Genomic DNA, 23,377 nt, shown 5'->3' with positions numbered 1-23,377 from the left:
GTGCCCAAGTTTCACTTCCATAAGTCATGGAGGGGAGTATACATTGGTTCATTATTTTACGTTTCAGACAAACTGGGATATTGCTCTTCAGTATGTGACTATATTTCCTGAATGCTATCCATCCAAAATTTATTCTTCTCTTGACTTCCAGCCATTTATCATTATTACAGCTAATGACTTGTCCCAGATAAGTATATGACTCCACCTTTTCAATTACTGCTCCTTCAATCATTATTTCCCTTTCTGTGGCATACTTGTTCATCATTACTTTTGTTTTAGCCATATTCATCTTTAGTCCAAAATCCTTACTAGCTGTGCATAACTGATTAAGATTTTCCTCTAATTCGTTGGGATCATGGCTAATGACCACAATGTCATCTGCAAATCGTAAATGGTTTAGGTACTCTCCGTTCACATTGACTCCTTTCTGCGACCAGTCTAATCTTCTAAAAGCTTCCTCAAGGGCAGCAGTAAACAGCTTCGGAGATATTGTGTCTCCTTGTTGAACTCCTTTCTCAATTTTAAATTTCCTACTGTCTTTGTCTAGTCTAATAAAGGAGGTAGCACTCTCATATATTTTCTTCAAAATCATAATATATGGGGTATCAATGCCTTGTCTTTCCAGTGCCCGAAACATTGCCTTATGCTGTATGGAGTCAGATGCCTTTTCATAATCCACAAATGCCAGGCATAATGGTGTTTTATATTCATTTGCTTTCTCCATTAGCTGTGATATTACATGAAGGTGATCCATAGTTGAGAATCCTGTCCTAAAGCCAGCTTGCTCTTTCGGTTGATTCTCATCAAGTATTCTTTCTAATCTGTTAGTAATGACCCTTGTGAACAACTTGTAGATGTGGGATAGCAAGCTAATTGGTCTATAATTTCCAATTTCTGATTTATCTCCTTTCTTATGCAGCAAAACTATGATTGCATTATTCCACTGCTTAGGTGTCACACCTTTTCTAATGCACTTTGTGAAGGGCCTTGCCAGTTTTTGTGTTATGTCTCTTCCTCCCAATTTTAACAACTCTACAGTAACTTCATCTTCCCCCGGGGCTTTCTGATTCTTCATTTTCTTCAATGCATGTTCTACCTCATCAGGAAGAATATTGGGTATGTCGTATGTGTTGCTACTCCATCTTCCCCACTGCTGACATCATTCCCTCGCTCCTTGTATAATTCTCTATAGTAGTCTTCTGCTATTTGAATTATGCCTTCTCTGCTGTTTATAAGTACACCATCGCTATTCTTCAGTTTCAGTATCATTTGTCTTTCTGTATTACTGCTCATGGCTGTTGATTTAATTCCTTTGTTTTCCCTTAATGCTTGTTCTACTTTTCTTGTGTTAAATCTTCTTATGTCCTCTCTGAGTCTCTTTCTAATGGCTTTGCATAACTCAGTATACTCAATTTTCTCCCTGTCAGTGTTTTTCTTGCTTTTCATTTGTCGTCTTCGGTTCATCATGACAAGTGTTTCTTGACTAATTTTTTCTTCTTTGGATTTCTTTTTACCTGTAGGTTTCTTGGGCTTTATCACTTTCAAAAAGTTGTAATATTCCTTGTCGATATCTTGGTCCTCAGCAGTCTGCAGAAGCTCATACTTGTTCTTAAGTTCCAGCAAATACTGCTTTTTCTCCTCTTCTGTTATCTCAAAGACCTTTGTATTATTTACTCGAGTCAGTTTTTTCCTTTCCTTTCCTACATCTATATCAAGTGTACATCTTACCATTCTGTGACCACTTCCAACATTTACGTTATTCAGGACAGTAACATCATTCACAATATATCTTCTGTTAGTGAGGATGAAGTCGATTTCATTAGTAGTTAATCCATTTGGACTCTTTCATGTCCACTTTCTGTTCACCCTTTTCTTGAAAAAAGTGTTCATTACTGACAATCCTTGAGATTCTGCAAATTCCACAAGTCTTTCACCTCTTTCATTTCTTTCACCAATTCCAAAATTTCCTATTGTTCCCATTTCTGTGCTGTTTTGTCTTTTTCCAACCTTAGCATTGAAGTCTCTCATAATAATAGTGTAGTGGGTTTTATGCTCATCTAGAAGACTCTCAATTGCGGTATACATTTCTTCAACCTCTTCATTATCATGGCTCGATGTTGGTGCATAAATCATTATAATATTTAGCTTGTATCTCTTAGAAATCTTGAGTATTAGTCTTGACACTCTTGGTGATGTACTTTTGAATTCCAAAATGTTGTTTTTAAAATCTTTATGGACCAGAAACCCAACTCCACCTTCACTCCTTTCACTGTTTCCATTGGTGTACAGCAGATTTCCACTTGATAAACTTATAAGTGATTCATTTCTTCTTCTTGTTTCAGTCAAACCAATGATATTCCAATTCACATTTTCCAATTCCTTTTCCAGCTCTAATATCCTGTCTTCACCAATGAGTGTTTTTTTTTTTTTTTTCTTTTTTTTTCAGTTTAGCACTATTACATCTAATACCATTTTAATGAAGAGCCTAACACACAAATTAACAATAATAGTTCCACATCTTTTGTATTCATGGTTTCAATTATCCATGGTAATTTTTCTGATGATAAAATTTTGAATTATATGCAGTATGTAATCAAGTGACTATCAGGTAAACACAGCATGTTGCTTAGAATAGATTCTCATATACATATATCAATTCACCTCATAAATAATTAGCTGTCTATAGCAAATTATTAGTATAAAATTAATTATTGAAAAAACTGACTACAGGACCAATGTTCACCAAGAACACAAGATCTGCACCAGGTTTTGAGGTGGCAAAGGATAGAGTGACTGCTGTTTTGGGGCAATGCATAAGCAGATTGCATAATCATGCCCATTATAATTAATGGAATACTGAGCACTTAAAAAGAAATAAAAAGATCATCTGAATATTAGTATTATTATCTTAATCTGAAAAACAATTATTATTTTATGGTTCTTCAGATCAATTATATATAATTTCCCTTTAACAAACCTTTTTCTTGTACAATTTTATGCCTGTTTCAATATTCTAATAGAGTTGTGATCTTTAATCATGAGCTCCATAACTTTCCCTGCCACAGAAGTTAAACTTACAAGTCTGTAATTACCCATTTCACCTTTGGAATCACCTCTATAAACTGAGAGCATTTGTACATCTTTTTGTGTCTTGATAAACTAATAAAAAGGCTTGAGTGACTGCATCAGTCTTCACAAACTAGCTTAATCATTCTTTTGTGTGTTAAGAAAATTTAAAAATATTTAAAACAGCAAGTCGTGCTTTAGAAGTATTACTAGTTCTGGACAATGCAACTGGTCATCCATGAGAATTAAAGATGATACATCCTAATACTGAAATCATCTTTCCACCTCCAAACACTACCTCTCTACTATAACCTGTGGATCGAGGAATGATGCATGTCTTAAAGCTGTTTGCCATCAGTCACACCTTCACTAGAATTTTAATTCTATGGACAGTGATCTCACATTGAATGTTAATGAAATCTGAATTAATTGTAACACTACTGACTTCATCAAATGCACCAAAGTATCAACTGGGAGAACCAAAGCCATACTCTAAATTCCTGCTGAAAAAGCCATGGAAGAAAGTATTATTTGACTGATTTCATTGTACAGGATGTAGAAAAAATTGGAAGAAAGGCTGGTGTAACAAAAGGGCAGAAAGCAGCTCTCTCATTTGACAAGCTATAGATATTCACAATGGGATTAAACTAAAGAATTAGTTTAATCCCATTGTGAAGAATTAGCAGAAGATTAGTAAATCACAGTGATCCTCAAGATAAAGTAAAATAAATTTCTATTTATCCCCTATACTGAAATGGGCAGAGAAATTCACAATCTCATTGTATTCGATACTCCGCCATGGACGGTCCCAAGCCCGGCTGTGAAAGGAGGAGGGTGGTCATCCTGCCGAAATGACCAGAACCGGGAAACCGGGGAAACTAGGAAAGAAACCGCATGAAATTCGGAACAAGCTCTTTCAACAATGTTACCGCATCCGGGGTAGCCGATGCGCCAGCACTGGGGACCCAGGGTGCCGGTGTGAAGTGGACCACTGGCCACAGCAGTAAGCTTACTATGCCGAAAAGGGCAATTAACACTGGCGAATAGAATGTTGGAATGGGGCACCACGTTGGACAAAAGGAAATCATCACCCAAGAACTACTTAGGTGCAAGATATCAATCGCGGCATTATCCGAACTAAGGCTCACCGGGTCTGGAACGATGATTATCCAACCACCAGAACTTAACAAAGCGGTTACGCTATTTTACTCTGGTGGTGAGAAACGAGAAGCAGGAGTGGGCTTTATGGTCGATGTTCAGGCCACCAGTAGCGTGGTCGCTTTCCAACCAATATCAGACCGCCTGGCAGTCCTTACTGTCAAGGGCACCATCAAGACCCATATCATCTCCGCCTATGCACCAACTGAGACTAGCCTGGACCCGACCAAGAATGATTTTTACAACCAGCTCCAGCATACACTGGATTAAATTCCACAGACAGAAGTGATCATCCTCGCAGGTGACTTTAATGCCCACATTGGCGTGGACAGATCTGGTTGGGAAACAACAATGGGCAAGTTTGGTCATGGGAAGGTCAACGACAATGGACTACGTCTGTTGTCCTTTGCCACATTTAACAATCTGATCATCAGAAACAGCCATTTCCAGCACCCTCAAAAACATCAACTTACATGGCGAAATCCATCTGGCAAGGACTCAGCAATCCTGGACTACATTTTGATCAACGCCTGATTTCGCTCATCACTCATGGACGTCCGTGCCATGAGGGGACCTGATTGCGGATCTGATCACTACCTCATCCGGGCTAAGGTGCAGCTCAAACTACGACATGCAAAAAGGTCATTTCGGTCAGCCAAGCTGGACTGGAGGCAGCTAATGAATGCTGCCAACAAACAGACATAAAAAACCCCCCATCCAACTGCTTTGAAACACTGACCGCGTCCGAGGATATAAATGAAGAAGAAAAGCAGATCTCTGATGCCATCCTGGAATGTGCCAAGCCCCTATGCACACCTGCCCGACGACGAACGCAACCATGGATATCAGACGACTGCCTCGACCTCGTGGACAAATGGAAACGGGAAAAATTGGTCGACTTCGAACAGTTAAACCGAGAAGTCCAACAGAGGATGAAAGCGGAGAGAGAAGCATACTGGAACCAAGTGGTAGATGATCTTGAAGAGGCGGCATCCAAAAACGAGTACCGCACTCAGTACCGCACTCTCTACCGCACCCTCAGATGTCTGAGTGGAAAGACCAAATTGACTAGTGACAACATCAAGAACGCTGATGGGATCTTCGTGCAATCACTGTCTGAACGCCTGCAATGGTGGAGTGAATTCTTTAAAGCATTGCATAATCACGACCCACCTCAGGGACCACCTGCAGCCACACCACCGATCGATCCCCCCGAGGTCTCCATGGTCGATGTCGAGCCTACAGTAGAAGAAGTGAAAGCAGCCATACAATCCCTAAAGAATGGCAGGGCACCAGGAGTGGACCAAGTCACCACAGAAGCGATCAAAGCCAGGGGAGATGTACTGTTTCGCCGACTACACTCACTCCTCAAAACCACCTAGTGCACTGAACAAATTCTGCTAACATGGAGGAAAGCCATTACCGTGCCAATCGACAAGAAAGGTGATAACCGGGATTGCAAGAACTACCGTGGCATCAGTCTCCTTTCCATCATCGGAAAGGTCCTTATGAAGATCATTCAGTCAAGGCTGCAAAAACATCGCGAGCAAACCAGTCGAGAATTAAACCCTGGCAAGGATGCTGTGATCAAATCTTCGTCATCCGTCAGCTGACGGAGGAGAGGATCCGGTGTGGACAGCAAACCGTCATTGTTTTTATTGACTTTAAGTCTGCTTTCGACTGTGTCCACCGGCCCACCTTATGGAAATTGCTAGAAGTCGATCATGTACCTCAAAAAATCATAACACTCATCCAAACTGCATACAACAGTTTAACCAGCGAGGTGCGCATCCAGAACGATTTATCTGAGGAATTTACCATTCAAACTGGAGTCCGCCAAGGGGACATGGCCTCCCTGTTGCTTTTCAACATCGTGGTTGACGCCATTATGAGGCAAGCATTCAGCAACAGACGGGGCATACAATATGGCAAGAATCATTATGTGACCGACTTGATGTTTGCCGACAATAGTGCCATCTCTGCCGAAAACGACGCTGAAGCCACGGACATCCTCTATGACATTGCCGGCATTGCCCGGCCATACGGGTTGAAGATCAATGCTGATAAGACAAAGGCCCTGACAAAAGATGAGTCACAAGCCACCATCTATCTCGAAGGCGTCCAGATCGAGCAAGTGCAGGACTTTAAATACCTTGGGTCGCTGGTCCAGGAGAAGAAAGTTGCATCCACAGTGGAGATCCACAGCAGAATTGGACAGGCGGCCACTGCGTTCGCCTCACTCAAATGGTGTCTGTGGAAGAGGACCAATATTTCCACAAAGACTAAAATCTGACTCTTCCGGACTTTGATCCTGCCCATTCTCCTTTACGGATCGGAAACATGGATTTGTCTCAAGCTAGATTTAAACAAACTTGAGGTATTCCAAATGTGATGCCTGCGGCAGATCCTGGGCATCTCACTTCGCAACCGCATCACTAATAATACCATCTGCGCCAGATGCCAACAGCAACCAACCATCGCCGACAAAATCCAGAAGCGAAGGCTTAGATGGTTTGGCCACATACGTAGAATGGTCGCGAATAGAATACCATCAACACTCCACACTCCATTGGAGACAACGACCCACCCAATGGAGCATTCAACGGACTGCGCCTAGGAAAACGTGGGCCAAGCAAGTGGAAAATGACCTGAAGAGCCGACGTCTCAACCTTAATCAGGCCAGGACTGACGCCATGGATCATAAAGCATGAAAGAACGTCACAGAGCAAGTCCGAAATCCTGCGGCACCTACAGCAGCGTACTGGTTGCGTGGCCAACCGCCTCCTCCAGCCGCCAGCTAAGGACCAAAGAAGAAGAACTGATACAGTTAACAATGGAACATGCATTTTTTGTGGCAGCATGCAAGCTTGATCTCACAATGTGCATACGTTGCCCCAGGAATGGATTGAGTTATTTGGTTTTTAGGAGCATTAGCAACTAAGGCCATATTGCTCCAATATGGCCTTAGTTGCTAATGTCACCACCAAATATGGAGGATGCGGAAAGGTCATTCCCTGACCTTTCCGCATCCTCCATATTTGGTGGTGACGGTCTCGAACCCCGGTCTAATCAAGAAGCGTGTGCTACGCACTGCTGCTCCTTCCCACCTGGCTATGGAGGCCAATGGATTGAGTAAACTTAATGTTAATCTAATTCTTTCTCAGATAATACGCACACAAAAGGGAACATAAACTTAAACTGAAAAAGGCTGACTGCAGGACAGATGTGTGAAAATTTGTTTCAGACAGAGAGCAGCTGATTGTTCACAGAATCAGCTACTCTCTGGCTGAAAGCAAATTGTGGCATTAGATAAAGGTATGGTGTGTTAGATAATGCTTTTGATAAAGGGATAGGTAAGTAGAAGATGATAGAGCGTGGTTGCAAATGGTCAATGCTCTTATTGTCCTAATGTTATTAGTAGAGTCTTCGGGGTTCAGCACTGGGCATTTTGCTGTTTACAATATTTATTATAATGATATTGATGAAACAATACAAAGCTTCGTTCGTTCGTTATTTGGTTTTTAGGAGCATTAGCAACTAAGGCCATATTGCTCCGGGATATGCGGTGGTCATTCCTTGACCTTTCCGCATACTCCGTATTTGGTGGTGACGGGCTCGAACCCCGTCTAATCAAGAAGCATGTGCTACGCACTGCTGCTCCTTCCCACCTGGCTACGGAGGCGCCCAATACAAAGCTTATTGTCTACGTTTACAGATAATAAAAAGTTTGGCAGGATAGTTAATGAGAGGAATCAAGGCTACTGCAAGACCTAAAAATTAGGTAGATGAGTTGAGAAGTGGCAATTGAAGTTTAACATTTGTAATTGCAAGGTGGTGGTGGTGGTGAAAAACAAAAGAGATCCAGGGGTAACTGTAACCTGACAAGGAGTTCTCTGATAAGTGCAGACTGGTTTCTAGGAGAGGTCATGGGGTTCTGTGAATAATATAGTAGAACTTTGCCAGCAAGAACAAGGTGGTACTTATCCCATTATATAAAGCAATGGGTTAGGCCACTTATTGAGACTGCACACAGAAAGAGGTGGATCTCTTGGAATGGAAAAAGTAAGAAGAGTATCTAGATTATTCAAGAACACAAAATACTCTTACCATAAAAGACTTCACTTCTGTAAATTGCAGTGCTTGGAAATTAGGCACTTGCAAGAAGAACTGAACTGACTGATGTATTTAAGGCTTTAAATGGACTGAGTTAGCTTAATATTATTCTTAATTGGACACACACACACACACACACACACACACACACACACACACACACACACACACACACACACACACACACACACAAGGGGATGTAAACTTAAAACGGATGGCTGCAGGATAGATGTGTGAAAATTTGCTTTCGGCTAGAAAATATCTGATTGTTTACACACACAACCATCTAGTGATGTGGAAGTGAGCAGTTAGAATAAATTTAAGGAAGAATTCAATATATTATTAGATGGGATGGAGAGATGAGGTTGTCAGTGTGTGGTTGTTTTTTTTTTTTTTTTTGCTGATGCTGTGTAACTCTTCTTTACCATTACTGCTACCACTGATAATAATAATAAGATTTTTTTTATTTTTAAAAAAATCCCATAAAGGAGAAAGGATTTTTTACAACAATAATTTATTATATTATTATTATTACTAAGAGAACACTTACATGGAACTCCAGAAAACTACAATCCTAAACACCTGTAGGATAGAGAGTTTCTCGACCAAGAGTAACAATAATAGTAACCGGACACAACCACCCATGCATTTGTTATCAGTGCCAGTCATGGGGCAAAAAAAATCCCATAAAGCAGAAAGGGCTTTTATAATAATAATGGAGAAATGGTTTTAATACCAAAGGACTTCAAACAGGATGTGATACAACACTAATAAATTGATTTCATATTTCACAATTTAATCAAATTATTCACATCATCTATCCTCAAGTGTATCCACATACTAGTTGAAGAATTTTGAACTGCTGGAAAATGAAACATTTTGAAAACTTTTGCCATTTTATTGACCTAATTAGCATATTAAATCATATACATAAATGCCTTTATAGTCCTAGTCACATTTGTTTATTCTTAAATTTAGTTAGAGTTTTTGTAAGTTACTACTTAATATACACAGAACCTTTGTATTGGTGATTCATGAAAATATCATATCTCATAATTTTGTACTGTAGTGCATAGTAGGGGAATTAGTAGTAGTAGTAGTGGCATGTGATGCAAGAAAGCAAATGTATGAGCTAATGCAGCATCAGCCAAAAAAAAAAAATCACACCATTCCCTCCAAATGCCTGTCCAGTTCCTCCTTAAATTTATTCAACCTATCAACTTCCACAACGACAGATGGAAGTTTGTTCCAGCAATTAACCACCCGCTGCCTAAAGGCAAATTTCCGCACATCTATTCTACATCTGTCTTTTCTTAATTTGAATTTATGCCCCCTTAGGTTCGTAATCTGAACAAGTGGAAGGATCCCATCAGAATTCAGCGTGCTGAACCCATTCAAGGCCATATACACCTCAATCAGATCACCGCGCAGGTGCCTAGTCTCCAAATGCCTGTCCCTCCAAATGCCTGTCCAGTTCCTCCTTAAATTTATTCAACCTATCAACTTCCACAACGACAGATGGAAGTTTGTTCCAGCAATTAACCACCCGCTGCCTAAAGGCAAATTTCCGCACATCTATTCTACATCTGTCTTTTCTTAATTTGAATTTATGCCCCCTTAGGTTCGTAATCTGAACAAGTGGAAGGATCCCATCAGAATTCAGCGTGCTGAACCCATTCAAGGCCATATACACCTCAATCAGATCACCGCGCAGGTGCCTAGTCTCCAGTCACTGCAATTTGCAGAACTTAAGCCTATGGCAGATATAAGTTAATCTGTAATCAGGTCACAAAGGAGATTCGGCAGGCGAAGGCAGATTACGAGAAATCCTTGGCAAAAGATGCTAAGAAAAACAGCAAGGATTTCTTTACTTATATAAACTCTAAAAGGAAGGGGATGAATCTGATTGGTCCACTTGACATCAATGGTTCGACTGTTGATGATCCTGCTCAGATAGCAAACAAACTGAATGAGTATTTTGCATCTACATTCACACATGAGGAGTTATTAAGGTTTGAAAGTGGCAGAAGGTTGTCGAATTGTGGCGGGGTGCTTGGTGATCTTGTAGTGACTGAGAGCAAAGTGGAAGAGAAATTGTTGAAGTTAAACGTAAGAAAAGCACCTGGGGTGGATGGGATCTATCCAGTTATATTAAAGGAGGCGGCAAAGCAACTAAGCAAACCCTTAGCCATAATTATGAGAGCATCCTTGGACTCATGGGAGATTCCTACGGACTGGAGATGTGCAAATGTATCCCCAATTCACAAAGGGGGATCGAAGGGTGACACGAATAATTACAGACCAGTTAGTTTAACTTCTGCTCCGGGTAAAATAATGGAGTTACTGGTTAAAGATGCATTGCAGGATCATCTAGACAAGACTGCAGCAATAATTCAGACACAGCATGGGTTTGTTAAGGGAAAGTCTTGTCTGACAAATTTGATAGGATATTATGATGTGGTTACAAAGGAACTGGATGCAAAAAATAATTTTGATATCATATATTTGGATTTCAGGAAAGCTTTTGACACTGTTGCGCATGGAAGACTATTGTACAAATTGGAGCAGAATGGTATTAAGGGTAAGTTGCTACAATGGATAAAAGGATGGTTAAGTGGGAGAAGACAGAGGGTGGTAATCAATGGGTGCTGCTCTTCTTGAACTAATGTTATTAGTGGAGTCCCACAGGGTTCGGTGTTGTGTCCACTGTTGTTTTGTATATTTATCAATGATATTGATGAAGGTATATCAGGCTTAGTGTCGAAGTTTGCAGATAATACAAAGGTTGGCAGGATTGTTAATGACAGTAATGGCAGTGTGCTACTGCAACAGGATCTAGATAATTTGGGCAGATGGGCTAAGAAGTGGCAACTGAAGTTTAACTTTGACAAATGCAAAGTACTGCATATGGGTAGAAGTAACCCCAGAGAAACGTGCCAAATGTGTGGTACTACACTTAAGGTGGTAGAAAATGAAAAAGACCTGGGAGTAATTGTGCAGGCAGATATGAAGTTTTCTGAGCAATGCAGACAGGCTGCCAGGGCAGGTCATGGGGTTTTGTCAATAATATATAGGAATTTTGCTAGCAGGGAAAAGGAGGTGATTATCCCTCTGTATAAGGCAATGGTCAGTCCACGCCTTGAGTGCTGCGTACAGGTCTGGAGGCTTCATTTTAGGAAGGATGTAGATTTACTTGAGCGTGTACAGAGAAGGGCAACAAGATTGGTGAGGGGAATGAAGGGATCCTCTTACCAAGAGAGGCTTAAGTTCTGCAAATTGCAGTGGCTGGAGACTAGGCACCTGTGCGGTGATCTGATTGAGGTATATAAGGCCTTGAATGGGTTGGGCACGCTGAATTCTGATGGGATCCTTCCACTTGTTCAGATTACGAACCTAAGGGGGCATAAATTAAAATTAAGAAAAGACAGATGTAGAATAGATGTGCGGAAATTTGCCTTTAGGCAGCGGGTGGTTAATTGCTGGAACAAACTTCCATCTGTCGTTGTGGAAGTTGATAGGTTGAATAAATTTAAGGAGGAACTGGACAGGCATTTGGAGGGAATGGTGTGATTTTTTTTTTTTTTTTTGGCTGATGCCTGCATAAGCTCATACATTTGCTTTCTTGCATCACATGCCACTACTACTACTACTACTCTCTTGATAAGAGGATCCCTTCATTCCCCTCACCAATCTTGTTGCCCTTCTCTGTACACCCTCAAGTAAATCTACATCCTTCCTAAAATGAGGCCTCCAGACCTGTACGCAGTACTCAAGGCGTGGCCTGACCATTGCCTTATACACAGGGATAATCACCTCCTTTTCCCTGCTATCAAAATTCCTATATATCATTGACAAAACACCATGACCTGCCCTGCAGCCTGTCTGCATTGCTCAGAAAACTTCATATCTGCCTGCACAATTACTCCCAGGTCTTTTTCATTTTCTACCACCTTAAGTGTAGTACCACACATTTGGTACGTTTCTCTGGGGTTACTTCTACCCATATGCAGTACTTTGCATTTGTCAAGGTTAAACTTCAGTTGCCACTTCTTAGCCCATCTGCCCAAATTATCTAGATCCTGTTGCAGTAGCACACTGCCATTACTGTCATTAACAACCCTGCCAACCTTTGTATTATCTGCAAACTTCGACACTAAGCCTGATATACCTTCATCAATATCATTGATAAATATACAAAACAACAGTGGACACAACACCGAACCCTGTGGGACTCCACTAATAACATTAGTCCAAGAAGAGCAGCACCCATTGATTACCACCCTCTGTCTTCTTGCACTTAACCATCCTTTTATCCATTGTAGCAACTTACCCTTAATACCATTCTGCTCCAATTTGTACAATAGTCTTCCAGGCGCAACAGTGTCAAAAGCTTTCCTGAAATCCAAATATATGATATCAAAATTATTCTTTGCATCCAGTTCCTTTGTAACCACATCATAATATCCTATCAAATTTGTCAGACAAGACTTTCCCTTAACAAACCCATGCTGTGTCTGAATTATTGCTGCAGTCTTGTCTAGATGATCCTGCAATGCATCTTTAACCAGTGACTCCATTATTTTACCTGGAACGGAAGTTAAACTAACTGGTCTGTAATTACTCGTGTCACCCTTCGATCCCCCTTTGTTAATTGGGGATACATTTGCACATCTCCGGTCCGTGGGAACCTCCCCTGAGTCCAAGGATGCTCTCATAATTATGGCTAAGGGTTTGCTTAGTTGCTTTGCCGCCTCCTTTAATATAACTGGATTGATCCCATCCACCCCAGGTGCTTTTCTTACGTTTAACTTCAACAGTTTCTCTTCCACTTTGCTCTCAGTTATTACAAAATCATTAAGTATCCTGCTACAATTTGATAACCTTTTGCCATTTTCAAACCTTAATAATTCCTCACGTGTGAATGTAGATGCAAAATACTCATTCAGTTTGTTTGCTATCTGAGCAGGATCATCAACAGTCGAACCATCGATGTCAAGTGGACCAATCAGATTCATCCCCTTCCTTTTAGAGTTTATATAAGTAAAGAAATCCTTGCTGTTTTTCTTAGCATCTTTTGCCAAGGATTTCTCGTAATCTGCCTTCACCTGCCGAACCTCCTTTGTGACCTGATTACAGATTAACTTATATCTGCCATAGGCTTCTGAGTCGCTTGATAATTTATATGCATCCCATGCATTTTTCTTCTCTGTTACGAGTCTCATTAGTTCATTTGACAACCATTTAGGCCTAAACCTTGAACAATATTTCTTAATAGGTATGAAACTTTTAGTATCTTCCATGATTAATTCCTTGAATGCTTCCCAGTTAGAATTTACTGTTGGTAACATCGTCAGTTGATCCCACTGTACAGAATTTAAAAACTGTCGGAGACCACTGTACTCGCCTTTACGGAAGCAAAAACCCTTTCCTTTACCCCTGATGGTAATTAAATCTTTAAGTAAATCCCACGTCAGTACACTGTGATCACTGCCACCTAGTGTTTCTTTTATGTGCAAATTCCTAATACATGAACGATCACTGCTGATAACCAGATCAAGAGTATTACTTTCTCTGGTTGCCTCTCGAACATGCTGTACTAGTGTCTTAATTGTGATAAACAGGTATCTCAATAGATCAAATCACACAAGTTGGCATTAATAATTTTACTGGCTATTATAATTAACTTATAACTTTACAAGCGTAAAAGTATAGTGTAAACTCTATAACATAATACACTTAACATAAACTCAATATCATATATATTTAAGTACAAGTAACTCTCGTATAACACAGTAGTTAGGTTTCTATAAAATCTCGTGTAGTGCAAAACCATGTTATATGGGACTAAGAACCAGTACAAAAGGGGGGGGGGGGTTATGTTCCAAAAGTTAACAAAAATACACCATTTTTTTATAACTATTGGAAACTTAATTTTTATTAAAAATAGTAATAACTAAACATGTAAACTGTGATATATATCAGATAATATACATTCATTTCATTTTCTTCCTCTTCATCCCTGCTAAGCACAATACCTTCACAGTGGTGTTCCTAGGGTATGTGGCGTCTGGGTGCCAACTGAAATTTGGCATACCCCCTTTACAATTTTAATCATGCATGTATATATGTAAGTTTCAGATTTTCAGGTGCCCCTTGAACATTGCCGCCTGGGTGCAGTGCAATGCTTGCACCTGTGGGACGGTGGTCCCCCCTGTATCTTTACCTTCTGAACTTTCTTCTGCAGCATCTATATTTTTTTGTGCATCTTCTGCTCTCTTTAAAAAATCAGTAATCTGGGTTTTTGCTTTTGCTTTTGCTTGATAGATCTATGTAAATTTTTAAGCTTTTTTATTTGCTTTCCAATATACTGGTAATGCATTTTTATTTACACCTTTCATTGCACGAGGATTAGAGGATCTATAAACTAGCATAGGTTTTATCATGTAATCTCCTGATGCATTAGTAAGATTACACCTTTTGATGCATTAAAACCTGGTGGTTTTTTCTTTGTTTGAAATAAACATTATGTTGGGCATTTCTGTGCACCAAAGACCTGTCTAATCGGCATTGAAAACTTGATGTGGTGTGAACCCGTGCTCTTCAATAATTTTTGACATTCGTCTGCATACTTCTTGGCAGCTTCATTATCAACCAATGCATTTTCCCCTTGATTTCTTGTTATGTTGTTGTTGTTGTTTTGGTTTTTAGGAGCATTAGCAACTAAGGCCATATTGCTCCGGGATATGCGGTGGTCATTCCCTGACCTTTCCGCATCTTCCGTATTTGGTGGTGACGGGCTCGAACCCCGGTCTAATCAAGAAGCGTGTGCTACGCACTGCTGCTCCTTCCCACATGGCTATGGAGGCGCCTTTATGTTATGTAATGAGAAGCTGTTTTTAAATCACTCAAACCTGGAGTTTGTTGCCTTTACTGGCAACAAACTCCAGGTTAACAGAAGATTCTCTATTTTCTTTTAAATGGTTATAAATTATTAGTGCCTTTTGTTTAATTACATTGCAATCTAATGGGATCCATTTTTTACTGCAATCATCAATCTAAATACTGAGTGCTTTTTCCATTTTCTCAATTATTGGCGTTCGGGGATGAGCTGTCATATTTGCAGAAATGAAAGATCCTCATTTTTCTTTATGGTCCAGATTGTTGCTTCATTTAAATTTAAACTTTTTGCAATGTATTATATCTTTTCCCCTTTTTTAAGATGATCCAAAATTTGTATCTTTGATTCTAGAGAAATAAAGTTTCGTTTGAGCGGTACTTTTTCACTTTCCTTATGCATAATTTAGAGCTGGAATTTAATTCAATACATACCCTGGAAAATTTATAAACGATCAAATAAAAGCCAAAATAACCTACAAAAACCTTAAAAGTCACAAATGGCAAGCTTCGAAGTCATAATTTTTTTAAGGAATCAAACAAGCACAAGTTCAACAGCACAGAACCTAACACGGGGATTTCCCAATAATTTTTTTGCATAACAACCAGCGAGTCAACAGTGGGGATTCACAAAAAATAATGGAAATGTTGAAAAATTACATCCAACATAATAGCAGGGTTTTACTCGCATAAAAGCTCAAAAACACCACGTTATGCGAGATTTCCACAATTCTCTGTGTTATATAAGTAACGTGTTATGCAAGGATTACCACAATTTATCAATCATGTTAGAGCGAAACCGTGTTGCAGAAGTACCATGTTATACAGGGCTTTTTTATATATTACTTTAGTGGAGTATGCTTGATTAAATTGATTTTTAACAGAAATCATGCTTAGCATTAGCATTAGTAGAGGCATTTGATGCAAGAAAGCAAGCTTATGCAGCATCAGCCAAAAAAAAAAAAAAAAAAAACCCACTTCCACTTCACCCCTCTGTTTGTTCAAAATACCTGTCCAGCTGAGCCTTAAACTTATTTAGGCTATCAAGCTCCACCACAAGGGATGGCAGTCTGTTCCACCAACCAACCACCCGCTGGCTAAAGGCAAATTTCCGCATGTCTATCCTACATCTGTCTTTCCTCAATTTGAATTTATGCCCTCTCAGGTGATTTTTCTAAGCTAGAGGAAGAATCCCATCAGCATTGAGCATGCTTAAACCATTCAAGGCTTTATACACCTCTATCAGATCACCTCGCTGGTGCCTAGTCTCCAGACACTGTAATTTGCAAAACTTAAGCCTTTCTTCGTAAGAGCACCCCTTTGTTCCATTCACTAATCTTGTTGCCCTTCTCTGTACTCGTTCCAGCAGCTCTACATCCTTCTTGAAATGAGGCCTCCAGACCTGTATACAGTACTCTAGGTGTGGCCTGACCATTGCCTTATACAATGGAATAATCACCTCCTTATCCCTGCTGGAAAAATTCCTGTATATCATTGACAATACTCCATGAGCTACTCTTGCAGCCCGTCTGCACTGCTCAAAGAACTTCATATCTGCCTGCACAATCACCCCCAAGTCCCTTTCATTCTCTACCACTGTCAGTGTAGTACCACAGAGTTGATATGTTGCTCTGGGGTTGCTTTTTCCCATGTGTAGTACTTTACATTTGTCAATGTTAAACTTCATTTGCCACCTCTCAGCCCATCTGCTCAACCTTTCCAGATCCTGTTGCAGCAGCATAGTGTCAGTAGTGTCCTTGACAACCCTGCCAACCTTTGTATCATCTGCAAACTTGGACATTAAGCTTGATATACCATCATCAATATCATTTATAAATACAGAAAACAATAATGGACCCAACACTGAGCCCTGAGGGACTCCACTAATAACATTAGTCCACGATGAGCAGTGTCCATTGATTACCACTCTCTGTCTTCTCCCCCTCAACCACCCCTTTATCCATAGCAGCAATTTGCCTCCAATGTCACACTGCTCCAATTTGTGTAGCAGTCTTCCATGTGCAACAGTATCAAAAGCCTTTCTAAGATCCAAGTATATAATATCAAAGTTATTCCCTGCATCCAGTTCTTTTGTGACTGCATCATAATATCCAATCAAGTTGGTCAGGCAAGACTTCCCCTTAACAAAACCATGCTGTGTCTGAGCTATAACTGAAGTCTTGTCTAAATGATCCTGCAGTGCTTCTTTAACCAGTGCCTCCATTAATTTTCCTGGAACAGAAGTTAAGCTCACAGGTCTATAATTACTTGTGTCAGCCTTTGATCCTCCTTTGTGAATTGGGGTCACATTTGCACATTTCCAGTCTATGGGTACCTCCCCTGAGTCCAAGGAAGCTCTCATAATTATGGCTAAGGGTTTGCTTACTTCCTTTGCTGCCTCCTTTAATATAACTGGATAGATCCCATCCACCCCGGGTGCCTTTCTTGTGTTTATCTTCAACAGTTTCTCCTCCACTTTACTCCCAGTTATTTCAAGATTCTGTAGCTTACTGCTAGAGTTGAATACACCTCTGGCATTCCCCTTGCTGAATAACTCCTCATGTGTGAATGTCGATGCAAAATATTCATTTAGTTTGTTAGCTACCTGAGCAGGATCATCAACAGTTGACCAATCAATATCAAGTGGACCAATCTGATTCATCCCCTTCCTTCTAGAGTACATAAGTAAAGAACTCTTTGCTGTTTTTCTTTGCATCCCTTGCCAAGGATTTCTCGTAATCTGCCTTCGCCTGCCTAATCTCCTTTGTAACTTGGTTGCATATCAACTTGTATCTATCATAGGCTTCTGTGTCATGTGTTAATTTGTAAGTATCCCATGCATTTTTCTTCTCTGCCATATGCCTCATTAGTTCATCTGACATCCATTTTGGCCTAAACCTTGAACAATATTTCTTAGTTGGTATGTAAAGCCTAGTAGCTTCCAAGATAAGTTCTTTGAATGCTTCCCATTTTGAATTTGCTGTTGGTAACATCATCAGTTGGTCCCACTGTATAGAATTTAAATACTGTCTCAGTCCATCGTAGTCGCCTTTACGGAAGCAATAACCCTTCCCTTTACCCCTAATGGTAGTTACCTCTTTCAGTAAATGCCACTTCAGCACACTGTGATCACTGCCACCTAGTGGTTCATTTATCTGCAGATTCTTAATGCATGAAGAATCACTGCTGATAATCAAATCAAGAGTATTACTCCCTCTAGTTGCCTCCCGAACATGCTGATGTAGAAAACAATCATCCAATAAATCCACAAAAGCCCTGCTAGTGTGTGAGTGACCAGCCCCCAAATTCCAGTCAATATCTGGGAAATTAAAATCTCCCATTATAAGACTCTCTGATTTACTGGCCCACTCTATTTCCCTGTACAGTTCCTTATTATACTCATCAGAGTCATTAGGCCTATAGCACACTCCTACTCTCAATTTTGATCTCCCAATGCTTATGTCACACCAAACTGACTCAACACTGCACTGTCCAGCGATGTCGACTGGCTTCACTTCCTTGGTTTTTATGTGTTTCTTAACTAATAGCATAACCCCTCCCCCCTTCCTATCCTGTCTATGCTTTCTGTAGACGTTGTACTCCCCAAATTGCATTTCTGCATCCCTTATATCTGTGTGACACCACGTCTCTGATATCCCAACAATATCTGCCTTTGATGTTTTGAGCAATACCTCAAATTCATCAAATTTATTTACTAAACTCCTAGCATTGGTGTACACGCAAGTATACCTGCACCTGTTTCTATTCTTAGCTACCCTAACACAACCCATGTGTTTACTTGTACCGCAATGGCTCCCAGCAGTCTCTGAAATACCATGCATCTTGTTTTTCAGGCTTCTGCTCATTCTAATAGAAGCAGTGCAAGAATCTCTTTCACCTCTGCCAGTGGCTACTGTCTATCTATTGGTCTTTGTCTCCCCCCAAGCTAGCAGTTTTCCGACCCACCTAACACTGCCTCGATAGCATCAGCAAATATTCTAGCACCCTTTCTATTTAAGTGTATCCCATCCCTGTAGAAGCAATCTCTCCTGTTAACAAGTACAGTCCAGGCTGAAAAAAATTCTACCCCTTGAGCCTTGCACAATCTTTCCAGGGCCGAATTGATCGACAAGGCTCTCATCATATACTCCCTCCTATCGTGTCTCGGCAGAATTGCAGACACTTTCAAATTCAACCCTAATTCTCGGCTTTTGTTCAGCAGTGACCTGTACTTGTTAAGTAATTCTGCCGGTCTCCTACTCTTAATATTATTAGTGCCAAATTTGCAGAACTTAAGCCTTTCTTGATAAGACCACCCTTTCATTCCTCTCCTCTGTAGTCGCTCAAGCAACTGTACATCCTTCCTAAAATGAGGCCTCCAGACCTGTACACAGTACTCAAGGCATGGCCTGACCATTTCCATATACAAAGGGATAATCACCTCCTTTTTCTATACTAGCAAAATTCCTGAATATCATTAACAATACCCCATGACCTGCTCTGGCAACCTGTCTGCACTGCTCATAAAAATTCATATCTGACTGCACAATTACTCCCAGGTCTTTTTCATTTTCTACCACCTTAAGTGTAGTACCACACAGTTGGTACGTTTCTCTGGGATTACTTCTACCCATATGCAGTACTTGGCATTTGTCAAGGTTAAACTTCAGTTGCCACTTCTTAGCCCATCTGCCCAAATTTTCTAGATCCTGTTGCAGTAGCACACTGCCATTACTGCTATTAAGAGCCCTGCCAACCTTTGTATCATCTGCAAACTTTGATAAATGATATACCTTCATCAATATCATTAATAAATATACAAAACAACAGTGGGCCCAATTAAATTAATATTTAATTTAATTGTAGATTAAATTAAATAAGATTAATTAATTTAAAAAATTATAAACCAATTTTGGAAAACAGAAACATCCATCCAGGCATTTTTATGATTTTTATATAAAACAGGAAAATTAGAGCGATTTTTAAATGCTCTCGGTTTTTTCGACTTACCGATAACAAGCACGGACAATCTGTGCATCCCAGTGGCATTTGCACGCATAGCAATTGTAACTTGCCGTTTTCTCATCTTAAAACTTGGTATAGGCATTTCTCTTTTAGTGGCTAGGGTTTTACTCGATAATGCTTTCCATAATAAGCCCGACTCATCAATGTTATAAATGTTTTCTTTCTCATAATTTGCTATAACTGAAGCAAACTTACTTTTCAAAGGACACTGTTGCCGATTCGTCTGCAGAAAGTTTCTCGCCTTGAATATCTAGTTCACACATATCGTGTCACAGTTTATAGTGTTTTTAGCCAACCTGTGATTGCCTTAAAATCTTCATTACCTCTTAATTTTCTATTAAAATCCAATGTTTTTTCGCACAATATTGGGCCAGACACTGGTTCAATTAAACTTCACTCTGAAGAAAACAAAAAAATAAATTCTCTAAAGTGGCATTTTCAGGTTTTGACATTTTTTCCTTCTAGATCCTCCTTCACTAACCATAATCGACACAAATTCTGTTATAGCAGTAGAATTTTTCTTGATGTTGTAAATGTTGAAGTCCCCATATTAAACTCTTTGGAGAGATTTTCTAAATTTTCACCTTTTCTAATTCTATTAATAATTTCCGTTTTTTGTTGCAATGTTAAAACTACACATTTTCTTTTCAATCACATATTACCCTAAAAAATTGAGAAAAATAATAAATCACACAGTTTCGGGCCAATATTATTCTTACCGAATCTGGAGCTAAAGTAATCTGAAATTCACTCATGGTTTCTGAGAAAACCCCAGTAGTTTCTATGATATTTTTCTAAAGATAATATTTCTGAAGGTCGCATAGAATTCTAGGGGTCACAACCATAAAACAATAAAAACAATTTGTAGTTTTCGGTTTATTGGGCTTTTTGTTTGTACAATCTGTTATAAATGGGTAGTAAACTCGATCTTACACTTATTATAATCAAAATTCAATTTGCAAACGTGATCACTATAACCGGTGCTTACTGTACTATTGTTAATAAAAAAAAGATCAGCCTTTCAAATTATTCCGGTTAACCAACATTCTACTGTATATGATATCAAATTTATTCTTTGCATCCAGTTCATTTGTGACCACATCATACTATCCAATCAAATTGTTCAGACAAGACTTCCCCTTGACAAACCCATGCTGTTTCTGAATTTTTACTGCTATCTTGTCTAGATGATCCTACAGTGCTTCTTTAACCAGTGACTCCATTATTTTTCCTGGAACAGAAGTCAAACTAACAGGTCAATAATTACTTGTGTCACCCTTTGATTCCCCCCTTTGTGAATTGACGATACATTTGCACATCTCCGGTCTGTGGGGGCCTCCCTTGAGTCAAAGGATGCTCTCATAATTATGACTAAGGGTTTGCCACCTCCTTTAATACAACTGGATAGATTCCATCTATCCCATGTGCCTTTCTTATGTTTAACCTCAACAATTTCTCCTCATCTCTGCTCTCGGTCATTATAAAATCATAAAGGACCCTGTTACAGTTTGATAAACTTCTGGCATTTTCCTCCCTTAATAATTCTTCATGTGTGAATGTAGATGCAAAATACTCATTCAGATTATCAGCTATCTGAGCAGAATCATCAACAGTCGAACCATCAATATCAAGTGGACCAATCTGATTCATCCCCCTTCCTTCTAGAATTTATATAACTAAAGAAGTCCTTGCTGTTTTTCTTAGCATTCCTGGTGAAAGATTTCTCATAATCTGCCTTCGCTTCCCCAACTTCTGTTGTGACTTGATTACAGACTAGCTTATAACTATCACAAGTGTTTGTGTCGCCCGATAATTTATATGCATCCCATGCATTTTTCTTCTCTGCCACAAGTCTCATTAGTTAATTTGACATCCATTTAGGTTTAAAGCTTGAACAGTATTTCTTAATTGGTATGAAATGTCTAGTAAATTCCACGATTACTTCCTTGAATGCTTCCCATTTAGAATTTGCTGCCATTAACATCATCAGTTGGTCCCATTGTATACAATTTAAAAACTGTCTGAAACCGCTGTAGCAACCTTTACAGTACCCACAAGTTTCAATAAATATCTAGGAATTTAAAATCCACCCACAAGTTCCAGTCAATATCTGAGAAGTTAAAATCCCCCATTATTAGACAATCTGATTTACTGGCCCACTCTACACAGATGAACCAAAACATTATGACAACATACCAACATACCTCCACATGCAGCCAAAACGGCTCATACCCGGCAAGGCATGAGTTCATAACCTGCAACGCTACAAGATTTCTAAATGTGTCTTGTGGTATCTGGTACCAACACGTAACCAGCAGATCCTTTAACTCCTGCAAGGTCCATGGTTGAGACGCCACAGATCAGAGTTGCTGTTCCAACACAAACCACAGATGCTCAATGGGATTGATGTCTGGGGAATTTGGAGGCCAGGGCAATACCTGGAAGTCGTCTTCCTCATGTTCCGTGAACCAGTCTCGAACAATACAGGTGGTGTGGCATGGCACAATACAGGTAGTGTGGCATGACGCATTATCCTGCTGAAAGATGGCACCACCAGAAAGGGTGTACCTGGTCAGCAATGATGTTTAGGTAGGTGGTAGACATCAGAGTGCCCAGAACATGGATGACTGGACCCAGGGTATCCCAGCAGAACATCGCCCAAAGCATGACACCGCTGCCACCAGCTTGTTTTCATCTCACGATGCATCCCAGCGGCATCACTTCCCCAGGCAAACACACACGTACCCAGCCAGCCACATGGTGCAACAAGAAACATGATTAAATGGACCAGACAACCTTCTTTCAATCACTCCAGGTGAAAGTGATTCTTGCACTGCTTCCAATGGAATATGCAGCAGCCCAGGAAGTGAGATACTGAAAATTTCAAACCTGCTATGGGTCATCAATGGAACAAGGAAATATGTGGGCTGTGTTAGGGTAATTATTTGCATCTACCAATGCAAGGAGCACAGTAAATACATCTGATGAATTAAAAAAGTCATCAAATACAGATATTGTGGGATATCAGAGATGTGGTACCACTCATATAAAGGATGCAGAATTAGAATTTGGGGAGTATACAGAAAGGACAGACAGAACAGAAAAGAGGAGTTATGCTCTT

The 23,377-nt window shown here is 39.9% G+C and overlaps 1 protein-coding gene across 1 annotated transcript in view; it reads right to left on the bottom strand.

Moving 5' to 3' along the window:
• The window catches only part of mib2 (E3 ubiquitin-protein ligase mind bomb 2), a 388,603-nt gene that overhangs the window by 294,234 nt on the left and 70,992 nt on the right, over positions 1–23,377 (bottom strand). The gene's annotated exons all lie outside the window — the stretch shown is intronic.

Source organism: Mastigoproctus giganteus, chromosome 5 (genome assembly GCF_048544385.1).
Source record: "Mastigoproctus giganteus isolate SK-2022 chromosome 5, ASM4854438v1, whole genome shotgun sequence".
Classification (NCBI taxonomy): Eukaryota; Metazoa; Arthropoda; class Arachnida; order Uropygi; family Thelyphonidae; genus Mastigoproctus; species Mastigoproctus giganteus.
Note: the sequence above shows the minus strand (reverse complement) of the source record. Positions and strands in the feature narration are given on the sequence as shown.